Source organism: Haliaeetus leucocephalus, unplaced genomic scaffold, assembly GCF_000737465.1.
Source record: "Haliaeetus leucocephalus isolate CR32 unplaced genomic scaffold, Haliaeetus_leucocephalus-4.0 Scaffold93, whole genome shotgun sequence".
Classification (NCBI taxonomy): Eukaryota; Metazoa; Chordata; class Aves; order Accipitriformes; family Accipitridae; genus Haliaeetus; species Haliaeetus leucocephalus.
Window position 1 is genome coordinate 826396 of NW_010972529.1, and position 20836 is coordinate 847231.

At 45.5% G+C, this 20836-nt stretch overlaps 1 protein-coding gene across 2 annotated transcripts in view; it reads left to right on the top strand.

Moving 5' to 3' along the window:
- The first annotated feature begins 4017 nt into the window (after window positions 1-4017).
- The window catches only part of TIAM1 (T-cell lymphoma invasion and metastasis 1), a 156299-nt gene continuing 139480 nt past the window's right edge, over window positions 4018-20836 (top strand). Inside the window, exon 1 of one of the 2 annotated variants that reach the window (XM_010585274.1) lies at window positions 4018-4249. The gene's annotated coding sequence lies outside the window, so the exon portion shown is untranslated. Of the gene's footprint in view, window positions 4250-8153; window positions 8221-20836 lie in introns of those variants that run through there. The other variant, XM_010585275.1, reaches the window with a different exon arrangement.

Sequence of the window (20836 nt, forward strand, 5' to 3'; positions counted from 1 at the left end):
GTCTAAACACTACTTAGCAACAAGTGAAAACATCAGTTTTATCAATATTCTTCTCATACTAAACTCAAAACATAGCACTGTACCAGCTACTAGGAAGACAATTAACTCTATCCCAGCTGAAACCAGGACAGAGATACAGTGCCAGGTAGCTGGCTCCTGAAACAGCTGTGGTCCTGCAGGAATTAGGATTAATTTGTTCAGGTGCTGAGACACACTCCTGTGACTGTATTGCCTGGACTGCGATGCTGCCCGCAGTGCTGGCATGGGCACCTTGGCTTTGCCATAGTTACTGTGGATACTTGACAACTCCCGTGGCTATTGTCAGGCTGCTGCAATGTAAGGATATGTGCTTTGGATGTTTTAGTTTTGAGATTGGCAAAAGGGATTATGGGCTATTAGTGGTCTTTCCTTCCTCTTTTGGGAGAAAAATGTATGGAGGGGCATCCTCTTTGGAGAAATCACGGCTGTCTGTATCATATGAAATAAATACATGTAGAGGCTTTGCCTAAAATACTATGCTTTTATGCATTCTTTCCATTGGTTGCTTAGTTTCTTGACATATACTGCCTACTCTCCTGTCCTTTTCCATTTCTAATAGTAATTATGAACAGGAACTTGAAAATAATTCCCTCATAAAGAGGAGGCATCCCCAAATGGGTGCAGCTGCATCCTGCAGAAGCCATGCTTATCCCATAGGCCTGTTTTGGTGGTAGGTCTAGATACTGGGGTCTCAGCATGCAGGTTAGATACAGAGAGCTGTTAGTTTTAAGTGAGAAATGTGTTCCCTCCTGATCGATAAATGCGCATCTGAATCCTCTCATTGCTGAAGTCCTCTGCGGTACTGGTGATGGTGGGCCTCGGAAGAGTAACTTTTGTTGGTTTTTAGAATAAAAGGAGAAGCTAATTTCTGTGATACGGGGGCGATAAGACAGTAGGTTTCTGTCACAGAACTAAACCGCTGCTTCCTACTACTAAAATTCTGTTTCTATGGCATTTTAACAAAATACTGTCCTTTGTATCTCCCTTGTCTTTTAACCTTCTGCATTCCTGTGCCTTGAAGGGAGGGTGATGAAAAATGTGGATGGCGGGAGGCTTAAGAAATTTTTTGTTCTCAAATCCCCACTATTTTTAAGTAGGGTTTTAGAAATTGCAACTGTATTTTAATTTGGTTTGTCAAAGTATAATTACCGCAAATGAGGTAAGAAACTAATTTAAACACAGCAAGTGTAGTGGAGAATCCAATTTTCAGAAATCAGTGAAAATGTGATTGGAGTCATTAAGTGCTGACTTCATTAATTAAGAGTCAGTTTTTGACGTTTCAAGCTTGCATTGCTAATTGTCCGTGGAGAGGGTAGAAAAATATTTTGTTCACTGCAAAACTGGTCACTCCCTAGACCTGTGTAGCTGATGGCATGAACACTGCCTGGTGGCTTGGGCGAAGCCACAGTGTTTGAGATTTGCTTCCTCAGGTCCCAAGCTCTTTGTCCCTCCCTGCCTGCTGCTGCCCACAGCGAGGGACATGTGGGAGTACAGTTTGGGGCTGCCGTGTGTGCTGGGGCCTGAGCTCCCTGCTGTGTGGGAGCCTGGCGCTGCCTCTGCTATTGCTGGGCAACCCCTCGTGCTAGGGCTCGGAGGAGCCCCTGGGGGCTGTACCCCATGCTGGGGCACTACTGGGATGGAAGAACCTGTCTGTGACTGGGCAGCCATGGGCTTCAGCTGCTCCTTGTTTGGCCTCAGCCAGGGAGGGCAATTCGGCTGCCCCTGGGTCTTCTCTGGCCCAGAGGAGCCCCTGGCGTAGGAGCTGGACCAGTGCAGCATCTGCTCTGTCTGAAAACAGGGCCTGGCCATGCTCAGCCAAGGTTTTGGTAGCTTGGCGAACGGCTACCAAGAGGCATCGCTTCATTGCCAGATGATGCCGTGCAGTGTCGTGTCACAGAATACAGACCAAAAGCGAGTCCTTTATGATAATTTTCAGGAAAAGGATTTTACTGAGCTAGAGGTGGATGCCCAGCTCCTTAACCTGTCTTGCTTTCAAACTTTGATCTTGGATTGCAGGTCCATCTTGATAAAATAACTGGATCTCTCTGCAGACTTAAGGTGCTGTTAAAGTTATTAATAAAATAAATCAGTCATAGAAGTGTATCCTCGTCACTTCTTGTTTGCAAAATTGTCTCTAAGTAGTCAGGATGTTATGCATTTTTAACTCCCGCAGTTCAACCAAGATGCTCAGCACGCTTTTGTTATGATAATGGAGAAACCATAAAAAAACCTGACATGCTGATAGTTATCATCATATAAAACAAGCCTTATGTTTACTTTCCTATTAAAAATGCTAATTTATAATTAAGCAATGGCATTTGCAAGGCGCTTTTCCTTTCATTTTGTTGTTTTCCAAAACCCCAGATAATGCTGCTGTTTGGGCCTCCAGCATGGAAGCTGATGTGATCGTTTTTGTGCTTTGAGCTTTCACACCCACAAACAAATCCATCGGCAGCTGAGATCTCTTGCACTGTGTTTGAGTTTATAATTATCTTACGGCCCAGCGGAAGCCAGAACTCAGCTAGGAAGTTGCTTAAAACGTATTTTTAAAACTTTGGCTGTGCTCATTTCTTAGGTGTGTGAAAACCACCAGCAGTTAAACGTTTGTTTTAAACAGAAAGCCCCTTTTTGCAGTTGTAGTGTTTTTCACAGTGCCTTGCAAAATTGCGTTTCCCTTTTCTTCCCAGGGGTTCTGACCTTTAAAGCTGAATGGGTGGTTTCTCTTGTACTTGTTCATGTTTGTGCTAGATGTGGGGCATCCTCTGAAAAGCACGGGATACTCTTTGCCGTTGGGCACCTGGTGGATTGGGCAGCCAGGGGTGGGCACCTCAAGGGAGCACTCATGGGAGCAGCCTCTGCCACCCAGCTATGTTCAGAAGGCATCATCTTCGTGTCCCTCCCCTGTCCCTTTGCAGCCATGTGGTTTTCTGGATAATGCGCTTGGAGTACCTGGCAATGGCTGAATGCAGTGCTACAAAAGCCAGAGAAGTGCCTTAAATAGCTAGAGCAGGTTGGAGAAATCACACCAAGCTTTACTGACTAGGCCGGCTAGAGAGGACTGTCTCTTCGCTGCCTGGTCTTCCATACACCCAGCGAGCAGCTCTTGTGTTTAGTGACAGGGGGTTTCCAGGCTGGAATGTGAGCTGGGCTTTCCGTAGGTTGTTCTCCCCCTCTCCCAGGCGCTGGGCACCCAGCTAATCTCCTGCTCGCAGCTGCGGATTAGGGGAGTAATGAGGATACGCTTTGCTTTAGGCATAATTTCTTTCCTGTTACTTTTCCCTTCCCCATTTCCTTTTGTTTTATTTCTTTAGACAGCCTGTGTTGCTGCCTAATTGGATTACTAGGTCACTTACCGACTAACTGTGGGCTGTACGTGATTGGGGCTGGTCCCTGAGGCTTAGCAGTTTGGGGGGCTGATGTAGGCTGGCAGCCTGCTAAGCCACTACTGTCCTGTGGAGCCTCAGTGGAAAATGGCATTTCCCGCCAAGCCCTGTAACGGCTGCATAAAGGAGTGGATCCTTCCCTTCATTTCACCTGGCTTTTTAGCTTTAGGGAGGAAAAATTTAAAAATTCTTTGTTTTAAAGTGTGCCGTGCTGTGCATAGTCTCCAAGTAGGACTGGCCGTCTTCTGTGAAACGCGTCTAAATGTAAAACCTTGAATGCAGTTAAGATGTTTGTATATTAGAGATTAACAGCTCTTACTTAAAAAGTGTGCTCTGTATCTTAAACAAAATACCTCCTTGCAGTTTCCATGGTAAGCTCTCCTTCATAATTGAATAACAGTCATAAATAGTTACATAAAACACAAGCAAAGCGCCACACCGTAGCTGAAGGCTGCACTTGTCAGCTCTGTGTTTGCTCTTCGCGCAGGGGAGTGTGCTGGTACCTGACGGCGACGCTCAACCCGGGGTGCAGCCATTTGGTGCATCAGCGCTGCACGCCCGATTGCTGGAGCCCAGCTCCCTGGAGAGGCTTCTTGTGTTTTGTCCCAGAGCCGTCCAGCAACTCATCTCCAGACCGTTCTGCTAAGGAGAAGCCAACTGGAGGAACTGTGACACTGAAATCTGTTAATGGGTCTACACAGAAAAACTCAGACCCTCTGCTTTCAAGGTATCTCTCTGCAGATAGTACTGTCAAACTCTCTCTTTCTGGAGCTGCTATATTCACCCAGAAGCTGTTAGACCTTTGAAAAATAAGAGATCTTGCCAAGGTGAGTACAAATGTTGTGTCAGACCATGTTTTTAAAACTTCATTATTTTTTTTTTCTTTCTTCAGTGACTGAGGTGTTTTCAAGAAAGAAAAAAATAAAGCGTTGCTACTTAGGGGACAAGAACTTCTGTGCTGTTCCACCTCTTAAGTTTTTACAGTTTAAGTGTGTGGGTGTCTGTCGTGTCGTTGTGTTGTGTGTTGTTGTCCCACGCCCCCCACCCTCACCCACCCCATTTCTGTGCCTCTTTAATTATGAGGATTTAAATCTTGCTTGCATAAAATTTGTTACGTGGACCCAGCAGCTGTTAAAACAGACAAAAAACCTGCCTTGGAAAACCCCAGGTGTGAAGTAGACATCAAGGTTTTGATGCCTGAAGCTTGGCAACGCTGTATTCCCCCTGGTGGAGCTCCTTGCAGGGAGGCGGTTTCTCCTCCCAGGCGAGACGATGCTCATCTCTTGCACCTGGTGTGTGCATCGCCGACCCCTGCCGAGGGCTGTTCTGCCTGTAGCCTGCTCTCCTGCCTGGTGCAGGTCCCTTTCAGTGGCAATCCTGGAAACGTGCCAGTGGGTTTCCCAGCCAGAGGCAGAGATCCCAGGGGTATGGCTGTAGGCTGGGGGGACGAGGCAGAGCCGCCGGGTTCGGCTGGGTGCATGGCACACAAGCAGCCATGTGTGCGGTGCCCTTGGGTCTGCTGCCCAGACCTTGCCTGTCACCATGTGGGATGATGGCCCCCCAAACCCCTGCCTGTGGGCCGCGTGGTGGTGGATGCTGCATTCTGGGTTTATCACCGCCAGCAGCACTGCACATGCAGGCAGGTGATGCCAAAGCGTGCCCTGTGTCCACATGCCTTTCGTGTTGGACTGGGAGCGTGTCCAGGGGCATTATGTCACCTTGGAAAGACTGCGTGTGACAGATTACTTATGGATGTTGTTTTGCTGCTTCTCCCTCCCCATAACACCGCTGATTTGCAGGCAGTGGCTGCTCCTCCAGCTCTCGGCACTTCCCAATTGCCGCACATATGGCGTGTGAAATTACCCGGCACTCGGCGGCCCACGTGGCACTGGCAGCGGCGGTGCCAGCTAGCAGCGGAGTGGCAGACCGAACTCTGAATTTTCCTCTCTCCTCCGGAGGGAGGGGGCGAGAGTTTTTGTTCTTTTGTTCATCTGAGTTTGTATCGCAAAGCATGTTGGAAATAAGCCCGCTGCCTGTATGTGGAGGGGAGAGAAAGGGATGCAGGGGAGGTGACAACAAAGCCGTCATCTTGCTTTGCTCCATCCGGGGAGCAAGATGTGGTGGTTTCCTACTTCCCACTTCAGCAGCGGGTGCAAATTGCCCCTGTGCTAACGGGTTGGACCGGAGCATCTCAGCGGGAAGCCTGTGACACTGGCATCTCTGTGCAGTGTGTCCCGGTGCCTTGGGCCGGTGGTGAGCTTGCCCTCTGGCAGAGGATTTGTGATTTTCCTATGGCTGTCACTGGTTCCATTTCCCCATGCCCGTTCAGGTGCCTAAGCTTGGGCCTGCTCCTGCACTCCGGGAAGGCAAAGGTGGCTCTTGATGGTCTCCACTTTTTAAGGTGGCTGGTCCCTACATGTGGTGCCAGGGGCTCGGTAGGGAGGGGGTGCAAAGCAAGAGGTTTGCAGCCTTGGATTTGCTGCGTAACCCTCACCCCTCCGTTTTGGGGGGGAAGAAGAGGAGGGAGGTGCGAAGGAGGATGGATGGTGTTACCTCCGTCCATCTTGTGGGTGTTGTGGTCTCTCTGCAGTTCTGTGTGCCCCTGGGGCACAAGCCCTGCCAGCCTACCCCAGTGGCGGAGAGGGGGTCTGGGGGCTCTGGAGGACATTGCTGTGTCAGCTCCCTCTGTGGAGTTTTCTGTGCAGCCTGAAAACATGGAGGCCTCGTTTGTTTCTGATGAAAGCTGAAGCCCTGCTGAAAAGGGAGCATCCTCTGAGGATGCTCCTGGCCCTGAATGTGTCTGAGAGGGGCTGCTTTCTCCTCCCGCTCCATTCCCCCCCTTTTCTGGTTTTCCCTCGTGTTTTTGCTAACTGCGAAGCTGCTAATGTAAAATGAAGGCATGGAAATTTCATATTGTAGCAATTAATCAGCCCTCCCTAATACTTTCCAGTTGTAAATTGCCAGCGCTAACAGATGCGTGCTGTTGCAGCCGAGCAGCTGATCCTGCCAGGAGCCGATGGTGGGTTATGTTTGGTTGGTTACCGCATCCTAGGAAGCTGTAAAACGCCCCTACCCAAGCGTAGCGCTCTGATTAGTTTAACAGAAAGTTTCCAGTTATTAGTTAGACACATTTTTACTAATTTTTTTTTTTTCTCTCCTGTACTTAAGTGAAGCTAAAATAGAAAAGGTGTTATATTGTCATGAGACAGCCAGTGCAAATGTCTAGGCTTTGACTTGGTCCCTGCAGCACGTGAGAGCTGGTCAGTAAATTCATGTTTCATTTTGATAGACATAGGATTATTCTGCTGTGGGCCATACACACACAGATCTCCTTGTCAAGGATTTAGGAGAAAAAAAAAAAAACCCCAAGGAATTTTCCCTTTAACAATGTCTTGTTGCACAGAAGCAGGATTTCTTGCCCTCTGGCATCCTCAAGTCAGAGACCTCCAAGTAGCAGAGGTCAGGATTTGGGGAGGAAGGGGGGTATTGGTTCAGGCTGCAGCCTGCTGATGTGACTTGTCGAGCGCAATCTGCACAAAGCAGTGCTGTTCCTATCCTCCCTGTGCCTGCTGGATGTAGCTGGCTTGCACGTTTTGATTAAAACATTGCAGGGAGGGGAAAATAAGGAAGAAACTAAGCGCATTTCCTATCTTAGATTTTTAGGAGACACTTAAGGGAGTACACTTGGATGAATAAGGGCAAAGGCGAATTGCAAAAAGCACTTACTAAACTTGTCTGGGGATTTCAGCCCTGTAGTTTGTAGCGTGAAAGCTGGGCTTTTCTTTATTAAATGACAATAAAAGCCAACAAGCCTAAAGACCCAGATTAATTTAGAAACTCTGCAGTTGGGGGAGGAGGGGTGGAAACAGAAGTGCAGCGACTCAGACTGACCTTTCCATCAACTCCACAGCTCTTCCAAAAAATGCATGTGGCATCCAAGCTGTGGGCGAACTGCAGGGTCCCCTGGACAGCACGGGACAGGCTGTATCTCAGACACTGGGGTACCACCTTGCTCCCCAAATGGCACCGGACCTCTGTGTGTGGGGCTCTGTGGCCGGCGTGGGCTGAGGCTGTCCATCTGTCTGGCCGGTCGGCATGGTATGGCGCTGCTGAAGTAGCGGTGCCAGAATCTGTCCCGAAAGCGCCGAGCAAGGCGCAGAGGTGATTTTGCAATACATAGCAGCTCTTTTGTGCAACTTAGAGAAGTTGGCTCACAGTTATACGCGCTGTCTGACGCGGATCGGTGGCTATTATAAAGGATTTAATTATCCTGATGACCCAAAGTAACGAAGGAAACAGGCCTGTTCATGTCAAGCTGTGATGCTGAGTGTGGTTACTTTACTTCCCTCTTTCCTTCTCCTCCCTCCTCTCCAACATAAAGCTACAAAGCGAAAGATGATACCAGTATTCCTCTTTCCCAGGCTGCTATGTACAATTGTTTCTATGATCTTTGTTTATATAGGTCTAAGGCAGATTAAAGCGCCTTTTAAAATCAGAGTACTTGTCAGGACACTGGGTGAGCCTGTGTATGTATCTCACCGAAAATATTTCAGACCTCCTGGTACCTTCCATCCTCCTTCCCTAATCTTACATTTGTGCAGCTGTGCATTTTGTGTCCTCCCCACAAGCTTCCTGCTGCTCTAGGAATATTTTAACCATTTATGTAGTCTAGTAAAGCTACAGGCAGATTCCCTCCCAATATTTATCAACCTGTATTCCTTTCAGCGGGAAGCAGAGAAGAGAAGCCAGCTTATCTGTCTGCGGGGCCCTTTGGAGGGAGATGAAGACCTTAATGCAGGTAAAAGCTCACACTCATAGCAAAGATAAGCCCTTTGCATAAATAAGCTGTCAGCCTGCCTGTAAGACAGTGACTGAAGGAGTGGCAGAGGCTTGGGGAGTTGTAGTGGGGCTGCCCAGAAGGAAACAGTGCTGCATGAAAAAAAAGCTTGGTCTCCTCATTCCCTGTCTGGTCTTTGTCAATAGGGTGGGTCTCCTGACTGTGGTGGATTTCACTTGGATTAGAGATTATCTTTGCCTTTAGTCTTTTCTGTACAGGTAGGTCATTGTATGACCAAACACTCTCCTGAAGTTGTTTAAAAAAACCTGTACATTGTGTTACATGTATATGTTCAGATACAAATATCACATGTGCATACATATTGTAATTTATAATGGCATTTTATCAGCTTAGGAAGTTATTAGATTACTTTTGTGCCAATGTTTTTACCTGTGTAGGATGGGAGTATTTACTGGCAAATTTGTTGAAGTCTTTCTATTGCTTTTCAGTTGATGATGGTTTATGTAAAAAAGCTTTCTTTAGGAGCATGTCAGAAAAATCCTGTTTTGAAAAGCTGTTTGGTTTCTTAGGAGCATGTGCACATGTGTTTTTCTCTTTATGATCTTAGGTTTCAATGGTATTTAAGCCCCATTTTTCAAAATTGAGTTATTTAGAAGCATTAGCCTCTTTAACAGTACCTAAAGTGAACACAACCATTTCTTAAATGGCTGCATGTGTGTACTCATGTGCACAGTATGGTCCTTACAGGGCCTGAGTAGCATCTTTGGATCACTGCGGAAACTTGGGAGCGCCTTACTCTTGCTTGTGCTTTGCGTCCAAGTAGTGCAGGTCACTCAGCTGGAGCTCACACAGCAGAATGCACTGTGGATATGGAGAATTGCCAGGTTTTTGGGACTGGCTATGGAAATCCCACATGCAAAGCAGTCCCATTTGAAGAGGTTTTCGGGAGGCAGCTGGAAGAGTACAAAACCTTGTGTTTGGTGTTATGGTTGATAAGGGTTTGAAGGCAGCTGTGGTTTGAGCTCTGAATAGTTCAGCCATGTCCTTATCTTTACTTGCCCAAACGCTTCATCAAGTAAGAGTTGATTTGTTTCCTGAGCAGAGGAGCAAAAGGAGGGCAGGTGCTTCAGCTCTGAGTGGCATTGAAGCTCTGCATGTTCAGTAGAAACGGGGAGGGCTTGCTGCCTGGTTTGGTGTGCCGGCCTGTCCCTTGGAGCCCTGTGTCTATACCTCCTGCTGAGGCTGTGCCACCCTATGGGCAGGAACAACCCTTGCAGGGCATCCCTGTGTCACATGCATGTTCGTGAGGAATCTGCAGCCCAAAGGGAAATGAATCAGATGGACCTTCATCTGAAAACTGCTCTTTCGTAAAGGCAGGGGGCTGGGGGTGCAATGTGTTGGCACAGAAGAACGAATTGGTGTCTTGTGCGTTGCCTGGTTCGTGGTTATTCTGGCGAAGAGAGGTGCAACCCCTGCTGACCAGAGGCCTGTGAAATCTGCCCAGGACTGTGGTGGAGGTGTCTGCCCTGCTGGATGTCCATCCATCACCTGTGGCAGAGGTTTCTGCTTCAGCCTTGGTGGTCATTCTGCTCTTAGTATCACTCCTGCAGATTACAGCAGTAATCTTTAAATCTGGTGGCTCTACTTAGTTCGTGGTCTCTGCAGTGTTGAAATTTCTCATTGATTTGAACCTTTTTATTTCAGAAGTCAAAATGGAGGAAAAGAGCATACTATTTCAGTTTTAATGCCAGGCTGTGTTGAGAGTACTTTCTGTTACCAGCAAGTTATGCGTAAGTTCGATTAAGTCTTGGTAGGCACTGTTCATTTGACTGTGAGGCCTAAGTGAGATTATTATATAAGCCTCTCCTCAACAGTTTAAAGTCTAACTAAATATTCTCTGTTCTCAGTTGTAAAGGAGATACTATTTTAATTACAGAAGCTTTCCTCTGACACACAAAGTGCTCGGCTACCGAGAAGAGTATGGTGGCTTCCTAAACTTGATCTGCACACTTTCTTATAATTTCAGTTGAGTTCAGCGCAAAGCTGACCAGAAGATAATGGTGGTAAGGTATAAATTATACAACCTTTTCCAGTTTGTGTCATCCAAAGCTGGTGTTTTTGAACATTAGCATGCAGTTTCCATTCTTCGCTGTTCGTGGAGAAAATGGAAAATAGTTTATAATCCCTCCCTCCTCACTTTGTCCTTTCTTTACCATCTTTGCCCTGTTAACTTTCAAAAGATGTTTTTGAGTTGAAAGCTTGGAATTTGGATAGAAAAACTGTCGTGGTCTTTTACAAAATACGTAAGACTGTCCAGATGTGTAACAGGTTGAAGTGAATTGAGGCTCCAGTAATTTTGAAAATTAGAAGATATCCATGCATACAGCTCCTAGAAAACTGATTCATCAGTTATTTGTGGGTTTTTGAACATCCGGAATGATTTCCTAATTTTGCATGAGACTTAGCGTGCAATTGAGGGCAAACTGCTTCATTTCTGTCTGCCTCATTTACTCCCTTGTGTAAAAGACAAATAATATTGATACAAGAGGGCTGTATGAACAAATGCTTATGATTCAGTAGTGGTATGCCCTGCATAAGGTACTGTTTAGATATAGTTAATCCTGCCTTGGAGGCAGCAGGATGCCTTGTACAACCTTTCAAAATTTCTTTCAAGCCTGTGATCCAGGCTCCTTTGGCTCAAAACAACCGGGTGTATTTCACGTAGGAGTTCAGCTGAGTCTTGATGGAAGTCGTAACCATATTTCTGTATAGCATGGCATTTCATTTGGTTTCTCACATTACCCTGGTTAGTCATCTCTCATCTTTATTTTTCCTCCTTTCCTGACTTGCAAACCAGATTCTGCTTGGTGGATGGTGTGTATCGTTATAAGAATTTGCCCTAGCAACCAGATAGATTTCCAAAAATAGCTTCTCCCGTCGTTGCAGAGCATCTCTGAACCTCAGGATGTTGTACTGCAGTCTCTCTGAGTGGTTAAAGGCTGTTGTTTTGTTTCTGGTAGTCGGACAGAAATAAACTGTGCCATGAGTGGACTTGACTTTGTGCACAGAGTAATGCTATTTGAGACATGAGAGAAATTCCTGCAATGTTTACGTGCTGAAGAAAAATGCCTTTGAAGCCAAAGTATTTCTTCTGTGTATCCATGTGTGTGATTTTGTTTACAGCTTGTTATCTGAACAGTCATCTGCTCAGTGGGCACCTGATCTTGAAAGATGTGTAGTGCCTGGGCTGGCCATGCCAGGTTTGAAGTTATCTACTTAAGTAGCTGCTCTTGGACGTTTTGCCCCTGGTACCTGGAGCGGCTTGGCAGCACGCTTCCTAGACTGAGGAGTGGGATGGCCAATTAATGAGATCTTTCCCCGCTGTGAACGTGACATAAGTCTCTGCTACTATTTGGTTTTTTTTGTGCTACTCAACACAGGAAGTATTTTAAGATGCTTCTGGAGTGTGGCCATTTTCTTTTCCCTGTCTCTCCAGTCTAAGAAGATTCCAGTATTTGGGATAGCATTGCATTTCCATAGCACTGCAGGAGCATGAGAATTTATAGAGATGTGTTCAGCTGCTGATTATCTTCTGCTGTGGCAGTGATTTTTGCAATGATTATCTTTTCATTGCTTTTGGAGGGCATTCTGCAGTCTGGTGTGTTGTTATATTCCCCTTTTCTGACTATCAGCTTCAGTTCTCCTCTAAATCCTTTCCTCTAGTCATCTCCTTTTTTGCTACATTTAAAACTATCCCTTACAACTTGTATATTTTTTTAAAAATCTTTCCCTATATGTTTTTTCTCCTAAATGCAAACTCAAAATGAGGAATTTTAAATAACTTGACATCACCCTTACATTTTATGCATAACTTTTAATTGCAGTTACATTGAAAATGTAAATGCTTTCCTATAAAGCTTCAAGAAATCAGAAATGTTCTCACTATGCTTGGGTTTAAAACTGGATTTGAATCAGAGAGAGGGTAAAGAAGCTGCTCTGGGCTTGAGTGATGAGCATTGCCTTGGCAGTTATCAGGGGGCTTGGCTGGAAAGTGGGAGCCTCAGTTCAGGTTCCTGTTCTTCTTCCCAAGACATGTCTGATCCTCCCGGGTAAAGGGCCACTGGATGGATGGGTCTTTTGGGATTTCTCTTCTCCTTTGAAAAGAGACTTTCATCCCTCAACTGGAAGACTTTTCATATAAAAATTTTTTTGTAGCTCTTGTTTTCCAGTATCATTTTTGACAGTCACCTTCTGGTTTGCCTGGAGGGGTGGAGGGGTGCAGCAACTTGAACCTGCAGGTGCAGCTCAGTCTGTGAGCAAAAAAGCCAAACCGATGAGAGTTTGATGGTGGAACCCATTGCAATGTGCATTTTTGCAGGGGAAGCAATCATGGAATATACTGTACTGAAACGCCAAGTGTGAGGCTCTTCGTGAAGTCACAGAGCATATTTACTCTACAAATTTTGCACTGCACTATCTCTGGGAAGCAGCCGTGTTTTGGAGGAATGGTTTCTCTTGCCTGGGCTTGCTTGTATGCTAAGGGAAATAGCTCGCAAAGTAACTTGGCTGTTTAAATAGCTTAGCCCTCATCTTGAGTGAGAACAACAGGTGTGTTCAATGAAAAAATAAAATAAGGGCAAGATGTGCTAGATACCAGCTTCTATTTAGTGTCATATGAACCAGCATTATACTAAATCCATTTTTGATCATGCCCATATGCCTTTTTTTGTGGTAGACTTTGCCGAAGAGTCAGCTGGTTCTCTGGACATTTTGCTGAGAGGCCTCTTTGGCTTTATCTGATGTGAATTGTGAACATGAATTTCATGGTGCAAAAGGATGTCAGTGAGAAATAACATTACAGGCTTGGACCAAAGCCAAGTGATGTCCATGGAAAAAATCTTGAACTCGTGTTGGTGGGCTCTCTGTTGTGTCCAAATCGGCTTAATTTGTTTCATGTTGACCACTGTAAATAGCTTTTAGATGATACAAAGAATGATGAGTTTATGCTCATTTTTCTCTTCAGTGTGATAGGTCTGGGTCAGAAGAGCATCTGCTGTTAGGAACTGAGAAAGGGAGACAAATGTGTAGTACCTGAGGGCTTTGCTTCTGATTTGATCAAGCTGTACCATGCAAGCTTTTCTTATTCTTCTTTTTGCAAAACTAAAAATGTTCCTTTAATACCATATGCTTATTTATCTATGTATATTCCTTTATAGTACAGCTGTGACCTGTTTAAAAAAATACAACCCGAAACCCCAAAGTGAATTAAAACAGTGGCAGATAATTCGGTTTGAATGTGTGATGACATGCAAGGTCATAGGTTCTCAGGGGCCAGAAGTTATGTGGATTGTTAGCATAGAAGATGGAGTATTCCTGACTTTAAAGTGGGGTGCCAGACATTGATTTGCTTGTATGCATGTGGGAGAGAAGAGACAATCAGATGCAATATTTACACTGAATTACACAGAGAGGATTTTTTTATTATTTGCATTCTCTAGAGTATTCTATATTCTCTAGCGTATTCTTGCCATATGTGTTTTAGTTTCCAGAAGTTTATACACAGTATCTGCTTTTCATTCCAAACAATGTAACATTTATTACTAGTTTCATGAGTTGTTGTTTCAAGAGGGAAAAATCTGTACAAAGCTGCCTTTGAGTTCTGCTCTGGCACCATACCGTACACAGTATATGCCATCTGCGTCAAAGAGGGTGATAAAAAAACCCCCGCATATCGACCAAGTGCCTGTATAGTTGTCTTAAAGTTATTCACGGTCGTGAAAATCTTTTTGAGTAGCATTCCTGATGCTTTGCTGTTGGCTGGTAAAATGGCTTTTTAACCCTTAATCCCTTCCCACACTGTAGTAAGAAAATAAGGTTCATGTTTTCGAAGTGCACACTTGCTCTGCAAGTGGTTACGGTGACAGGCAGCCCGGGTGCTGTTTTGGGGACTGTCATGGTTTAAGCCCAGCCAGCAACTAGGCACCATGCAGCCACTTGCTCATTCCCCCCTCCCAGTGGGATGGGGAGGAGAATTAAAAGACAAGATAAGAATGAATTAATAACTAAAGTAAAATAAACTATAACACTATAATAAAGTACAATAATAATTGTAATGAAAAGGAATACAATTAAAAAAAACCTCAAGCCCAAGAAAAGACAAGTGATGCACAATGCAGTTGCTCACCACCTGCTGACCGATGCCCGAGCAGTGATCGTCCCCTCCCAGTCAACTCCCCCCAGTTTATATACTGTGCATGACATCCTATGGTATGGAATATCCCTTTGGCGAGTTTGGGTCAGCTGTCCTGGCTGTGCTCCCTCCCAGCTTCTTGTGCACCTTCTTGCTGGCAGAGCATAGGAAACTGAAAAGTCTTTGACTTAGGATAAGCGCTACTTAGCAACAACTAAAGCATCAGCGTGTTATCAACATTATTCTCACACTAAATCCAAACCACAATGTACCAGCTACCAAGAAGAAAATTAACTCTATCCCAGCCGAAACCAGGCCAGGGACCCATCCCTCCCCATCCCTCCTGGAAAGCCCCTGTGCTCTGCTACCTGACAGCCAGTGCCGGAGGTGGGATTCAGCCCTGGCAAGAATCTATATAGCCAGGGTCGGGTTGTCCCTGAGGGGGTCCTGCAGAGCTGCACACCATCCCCTCCCTTAGCACCACACAGACGGGTCCTGAGTGAGGAAGGATGGAGAGGGCAGCGGTGCCCAGGTCACTTGTCTGCAGAAACAGGGGCAAGGAAAAGGGTGTGTGTGCATGCGTATGTGAAGCAGCCCAAGAGGTGCTGGATAAAGCTGGGGTGTGAGGAGATGGAGGAGGGCATCTTCTGCACTGGGGAGTTTGTAGGGTCCCTTCCCGGCCTCCTTCCCCGAGATGGGGAGAGAGTGTCAAAAATGAAACGACAAGGAAATGTTCTGGGGCATCACAGAAAGAAGCTTCTTGTTGAGAAATTACTCTGCTTATGGGTTGTGTGCTTGCAGCCTTATGAACGATGGATAGAAAGACCGTATTGGACATAATTATAAATAAATAGAGGAACCACTGCAGTGCCGTAACATTGCTTTTCATGCTCACTTTTTTTCTTAATTACTTACGCTTGATTGTTGCAATTGATTGCAATTGTGAGAGCTAATTTTAGTGCATAAATTTTATAATGGAAGCCTGCCAAGTGTTTGTGTAATGGAGGATAACAACTGCACAGAATTTGGTACAGGATATGCTTGTCTTCCTTGCTCTACCAAATGTTGGCGACTGTTTCATGGGCTGATATAGTTGTATATAGCCAGTTTCTCAAAGAAGAAAGTTCAACCAAACCCCGCTGTGAAAACAGAAGAGCAATTTAGAGAACTGTGATGAGTTTTGAGAACAAGCTGATGATAAAGTGGTCATTGCCTTAGTTTTAGGACGAAGAGCAAAACCAATTGAGTTCACTTTTAAACTTTGCATGATGGAACAGAGGGTAAATAATGTTGTTCCAATCTTAAAAAACAAATCCAATATGTTTAGCTGATGAAGTTAAAGACCAGCATATGGGTGTATAGATCTGGGCCCTTAGAAAATGTCACGGCAGTTTTCCTAGCAGCCTAGTCCCATTTCCATGAAGTTCAATGTCAGGACTTGCAGGGAGAGGAGATTTAGTTGCCACAGGATAAAAATCAAAGATTTATTTCTGAGTGAAGTGTTAACTCAGGAATAAATTTTCTTTCCACATCCATATTTCTATATATCCTGGATTCAAGATACAGTAAATCTGGGGCTGTTTTTTAGGGTTTCCTCTTCTTTTAGGTGCATTTGTTCAAAGAGGAGGAAAAAGTTTGAAGGGGTAGAGAGGATGTGAGGAATGCAGGTGCGTTTGTGATGTTTGAGGGACAATTTTTATATGGATTGAAAACTGATACTAAAAAAACCCAACAAATCAGCTCATCTAATAGATTAGTTTTGGTACTCAAATTATTAGGTGAGCTCACTTGTAAGATAAGGTACCAAAACTGACTGGAACTCATGTTGTCTTTCTCCCACAGGTTTTTGGTGTCTCCTCTCACTTGTTTTTTATACTGTCATTCCAGTTGTGATTTGTCTTGCATGCTTGTTTAAACACAAGTTACATTTTCAAGCTCCTGTTATACAAACATTTGTCTGGGTCACCCTTCCAGAGTTATTCACAGATGTATGTTTTGGCAAAGTCAGGGCCAAGAATGATGACGAGTGGAGGATCCACCTTCCTGAAACATCAGCTCACTCTTTTGTGTTGGTTTTGGGCATTTTTAGTTTAGCTCTGTGCCATATGTGTTTTACTTAAGGAGATAGCTTGTCCCTGCAAAAGCATCCTTAAAAAGGATAGAACAGTTTAAATATGTTCAAGAGAATTAATTAAAATGCCTTTCAATTGAAAGGCAATGAGAGTTTTTTTTTTTTTTTTTTTCCAAAATAAAACTCCAGCCTTGTGAAATATTTTGCATCAATTACAAAAGGAACTTCAGTACATTTTTCTAAAATGAGGAATGAGCCAACTGCATCTGCTAGGTGTGGGAGTGACATTTCAAAATCCCACTGACAGTCACATTATCAAACTAAACATCATCGCTCTCTTACTGGTGCTAACTGAAGAGCTGTCTACTTTCTAGGGGCAAAATTGTCCCTTTGGAAAATGCCGGTGGAAGGCACGGACACCTTCAGGCCTGAAACAAGACAGAGCCCGCAATTGTCTGCCATGGTAAAATTTGCTTTCTCCACGAAAGCGAACTTCAGAGCTCATTGTCCTTAACTACGCCTCAGCCAGTGCCAAGAGGGGTTCCTGAATTTTGTTTGCCAGGTCATTTTCTTAAAGACACCTTTGTCTTCCAAGCACCGAAGTGGCAGCTGTGGTGCTCGGTACTGCCGTGATGCTCATGGACCCGGTAGCCACAGTCGGCCTTTCTGCTCCCACTGCCTGCGGCTACATGCTGGGATGGGGCTGAGGGGCTCAGCCTCCAGCCCATGTGCCCATCTCCGGTTTGTGTGCTAGTCATGGCCGGCTCCAGTCTCTCCAGGAGACTGCTGAAATGGCTGTCAAAACCGCCTAATTCAGATAGCGTATTCACATAAGTCAGCCCTCCTTACCCTGTCAAAGAGGACTGAAGAAAGGGAAAAGTGTGAAATGTTTTTTTCAGCAGTGAGGGCTTTCAGTGTTGGTTTATATTTACAAGTTTTTTCAGGTGATACAATAATAATATGTTATACTGTAGTGATGTTCCTCAGTTTTAAGCATAGTAGCAATTATCTACTTATTTACATCACAGTTTTTCATTGGTAGATTACTAGGTGCACTGCAAAAGAAGACCTTTGATGTCATATTTGCATTAGTGGGAATGAATTGTGATTTTTTGAGAAGTGAAATGTCACAGCAAAGGTCACACTGTGGCCCTATGGTGGAGCTGGGAAGAAGACCTCTGCTGTATGCTGTCAAGTGAGCAGTGCCGTTTCCAGTCCTAGTCTTTATTATTTTCCTTGCAAAAAAAAGACAGAATCGTAGAATCGTGTAGGTTAGAAGAGCTCTCTGGTCCCACCTCCCTCTCAAAAAGCATTTACAAGTATTTTTATGTGTGTGTATGTGTATAAACAGTGATCTGGTGTAGGAACATCATGCATATTGCCACCTTGTTTGGTGCTGTTGCACCTGTTCTGAGAGGATTTAATTGTGACATTGGTCTGGAACGGATGTGCTCAGTCCTGTAAAAACTCAGATCTTGCAGCCCTATCATAAAGAAAGCAATAACATGAACTGGAAGATGGCGTCTTTGGAGAAACTGATGCAAAGAGTGAGTTTGAAGGAAGAGAAAGACTGGGTGGGCACAGAGAAAATAATATTGGCAATGTAGCAAACAGCATAATAGAAGGCCAGAGCCTTGGACGGGACCAGGACACAAAAAGAGCAGTAAGGAAGGAGAAGCAGTAACATTGCAGAGGCTGATTTGAAGGCAAAGCTGGAAATGCAAGCAGAGAGGAGGTTGCCCTCTGATCTGTTTGATACGTAGATTCATAGAAACTTGAGGATAGAACAAGGGTGGTGATCATCCGCACCTGGTGATGATCATCTGCCCCTGCGGCTCTTTGTCCAGGAATCCTTGGGAATGTCCTTTGAGAGGGGATCTTCCAGAGGTACCTGTGAAAGCAAGTTCCTGTTGCTGCGAGCATAGATGAGCTTGTTCAGCCAGGAGGCATTTCTGCAAGGGCTGCTCTTGCTCTGGAGAATCGCTTGCAGAACAGAAACCAAAGGTGAAGACCTCGATCCAGTCTGGTCTTCTGCATGACAGCTATCATGGCACATCACGTACTTTCTCCCCGAGGCTTGCGATGCTTCAGTTCAAGTCACGGCATATCTTTTCAGATGTTTGGCTTCTTTCACCAGGGCCTTGTTTGATGACAGTCTGCTGTGCCCCTGGGTGAGCTCCGGCACCGTGTCACTTCTGTTCTGGAAACGCATACTCAGTTTGGCATGCATGGCGTGCCTGCAGTAATGCCAGAGCTGGCTCGAGGAGCTGCCGTTTCGATGTGGTAACAAGGCAGGAATCCGGCAAAAGGGTTTATGGCTGCTGCCGTCGCTGTCTTGTTGCCCAACGCCTGTGCTGCAGTACTGCCCAGAGGCCCTCTTGGAGCTGGGGCCGTGCACGCATATGGCTGCTGGAGGAATGATGTCGGGATGGGTGATGGCTGGTGGGAGCCATGAGGAAGGCAGGCAGCGTGGGGCGTGCTGGGCGATAGGTGAAGCAGACGGCGAAGAGCTGGTACCCTGGGGAGGTGTAGAGGAGGGCATGAGGAAAGCGGACATAGTGGTGGCAGGTGGCCAGCAGCCAGGTGAGGGCAGAAGGAATTGTATCTGCAATTGCTGGTGTCTAGATTCAGGTATAAGCTGTGTTTTAAATAAAACCGCTCGACATACGCGCAATGGCTGTTCCACCCCCCCACCCCCGCCAACTTTTATATGGTCCTAAACTTTACAGTGTTTGAATACCACAGTGCAGTTAATAGCCCCGGGTGACAGGGGGGAGCAGGGGTGGGGAGAGGGCATGGGGATCAGTGCTGCTCGGAGGAGAAGACAAAGGCTGGGTTTGTAGGCTGGTGGGAATGTGCCAGATAAGAGAGAGGGGAAGAGGAAGAGGATGAGAAACAGATGTCGGAAGCAGTGGGTCAGGGGTGAGGGGCTGCAAAAGGCGTACCTTGGGGTCCAGCTGCAGGGGCAGAGCAAAACAGCATGATTAAAGGAGTTCACGATGCTCCAAGGGTAGAGAGAAGATGCAGCTCAGCAGAATAGGCTGGGATTTTTCCTAGGCACCTTGTAGCTTTTTTTTTTTTTTTAATTTTTATTTTTGGTAGGGCAATGTCATTAGTGAAACTCTGGCTTGGTTAATGGAAATGGCTCATTGTGGGGTGGGATGCTGTGCTCGCAGGACAAGATTGGATGTTCCCCACAGGTGCTGAAGCCAAACCAGCAATCTGCCTTAGAGGCTGGTTGGGAAAAACACAGAAGAAACTGTTCTGAGCAGCATTGGTGGTGTTGAGGCAGCATGGCTGGGGCTGACTGCAGCCTGCTCCCTGTTTCTCTTGGCTGACTTTTCAGAAAAAAAAAATAAATTACTTTCTTGAACATCTGGGTGATTTTATTTTTTAATTTTTTTTTGTTTTTTGTTTTTTAGTGCTCCAGGACTGAGTTGCTGTTGAAGGGGACGGTATTATCTCACATCTTCCTTTGCTGGGCCCCATGTTCCTACTGTCTTGCTTGTGTCAGTACCAGTGCTCCCAGGCCGCATGGCTGAAAAATGACCTGATTTTGTCAGATGTGGTTTTGGGCAGCTTGTTTTGACTGACATGTGGGTGCAGCCATGCTCGGGTGGTGTGAAGGAGCCAGTGGGAATGTGCAGCCCTGGGTTGTGCTGTCCCTTTCATGGTCTTGGTTTGAACTAATAGTGAAAATGTACTCTGAGTGACATCTCCTGCCCTTCAGTTTTAGTATTAATGTCAATATTTAGTTGGTGGGGTGATCAGTGCAGACAAAACCACCTTGCAGATCCCATTTGTCTTAATCCTTCCTTTCCTCTCATTATATGTTCCAGTTAGCGCTCCCCGAGTGGAGCTGCTGCAAGATGAGTCAAAAGCATCTGTAAGTGCCACTGTTACATTAATACTTTTACATAAAGGGCAAGTTTCTCGAGAGTGCTGCCTGCTCCGTGGGTTGTCCCTGGGCTGCAGCGTCAGACCTGCTGAAAGCTGTGTATTTAAAAAGTCGGGCTGATGTTCTCACGGAGATAGAGCTGTCTTGCTGGCAAATGCTGCATAGCTGGGGTTTAGACTTGCTAATGGTGACTAAACTATGCGTTGTCAAGAATGTGTTGGAGGCGTGATAGGAGGAAAAAATGGGATGAGGTAAGAGACAGGTCTTGGGCAAGAGCGCAGAAGTGGGTACCGCAGTGAAAGAGAGAGAATATCCCTAGCAGGTGGATGGCAAAACAGCATTAAAACAGGGTTTCAATATTAGATGTAGGAGATGATGATTCAAGAAATGTCTACGCTTATCATGGAGGATAGGCCTGTAGGAACAGTGCATCTGGAATAAATGAAACAGAAGTGTT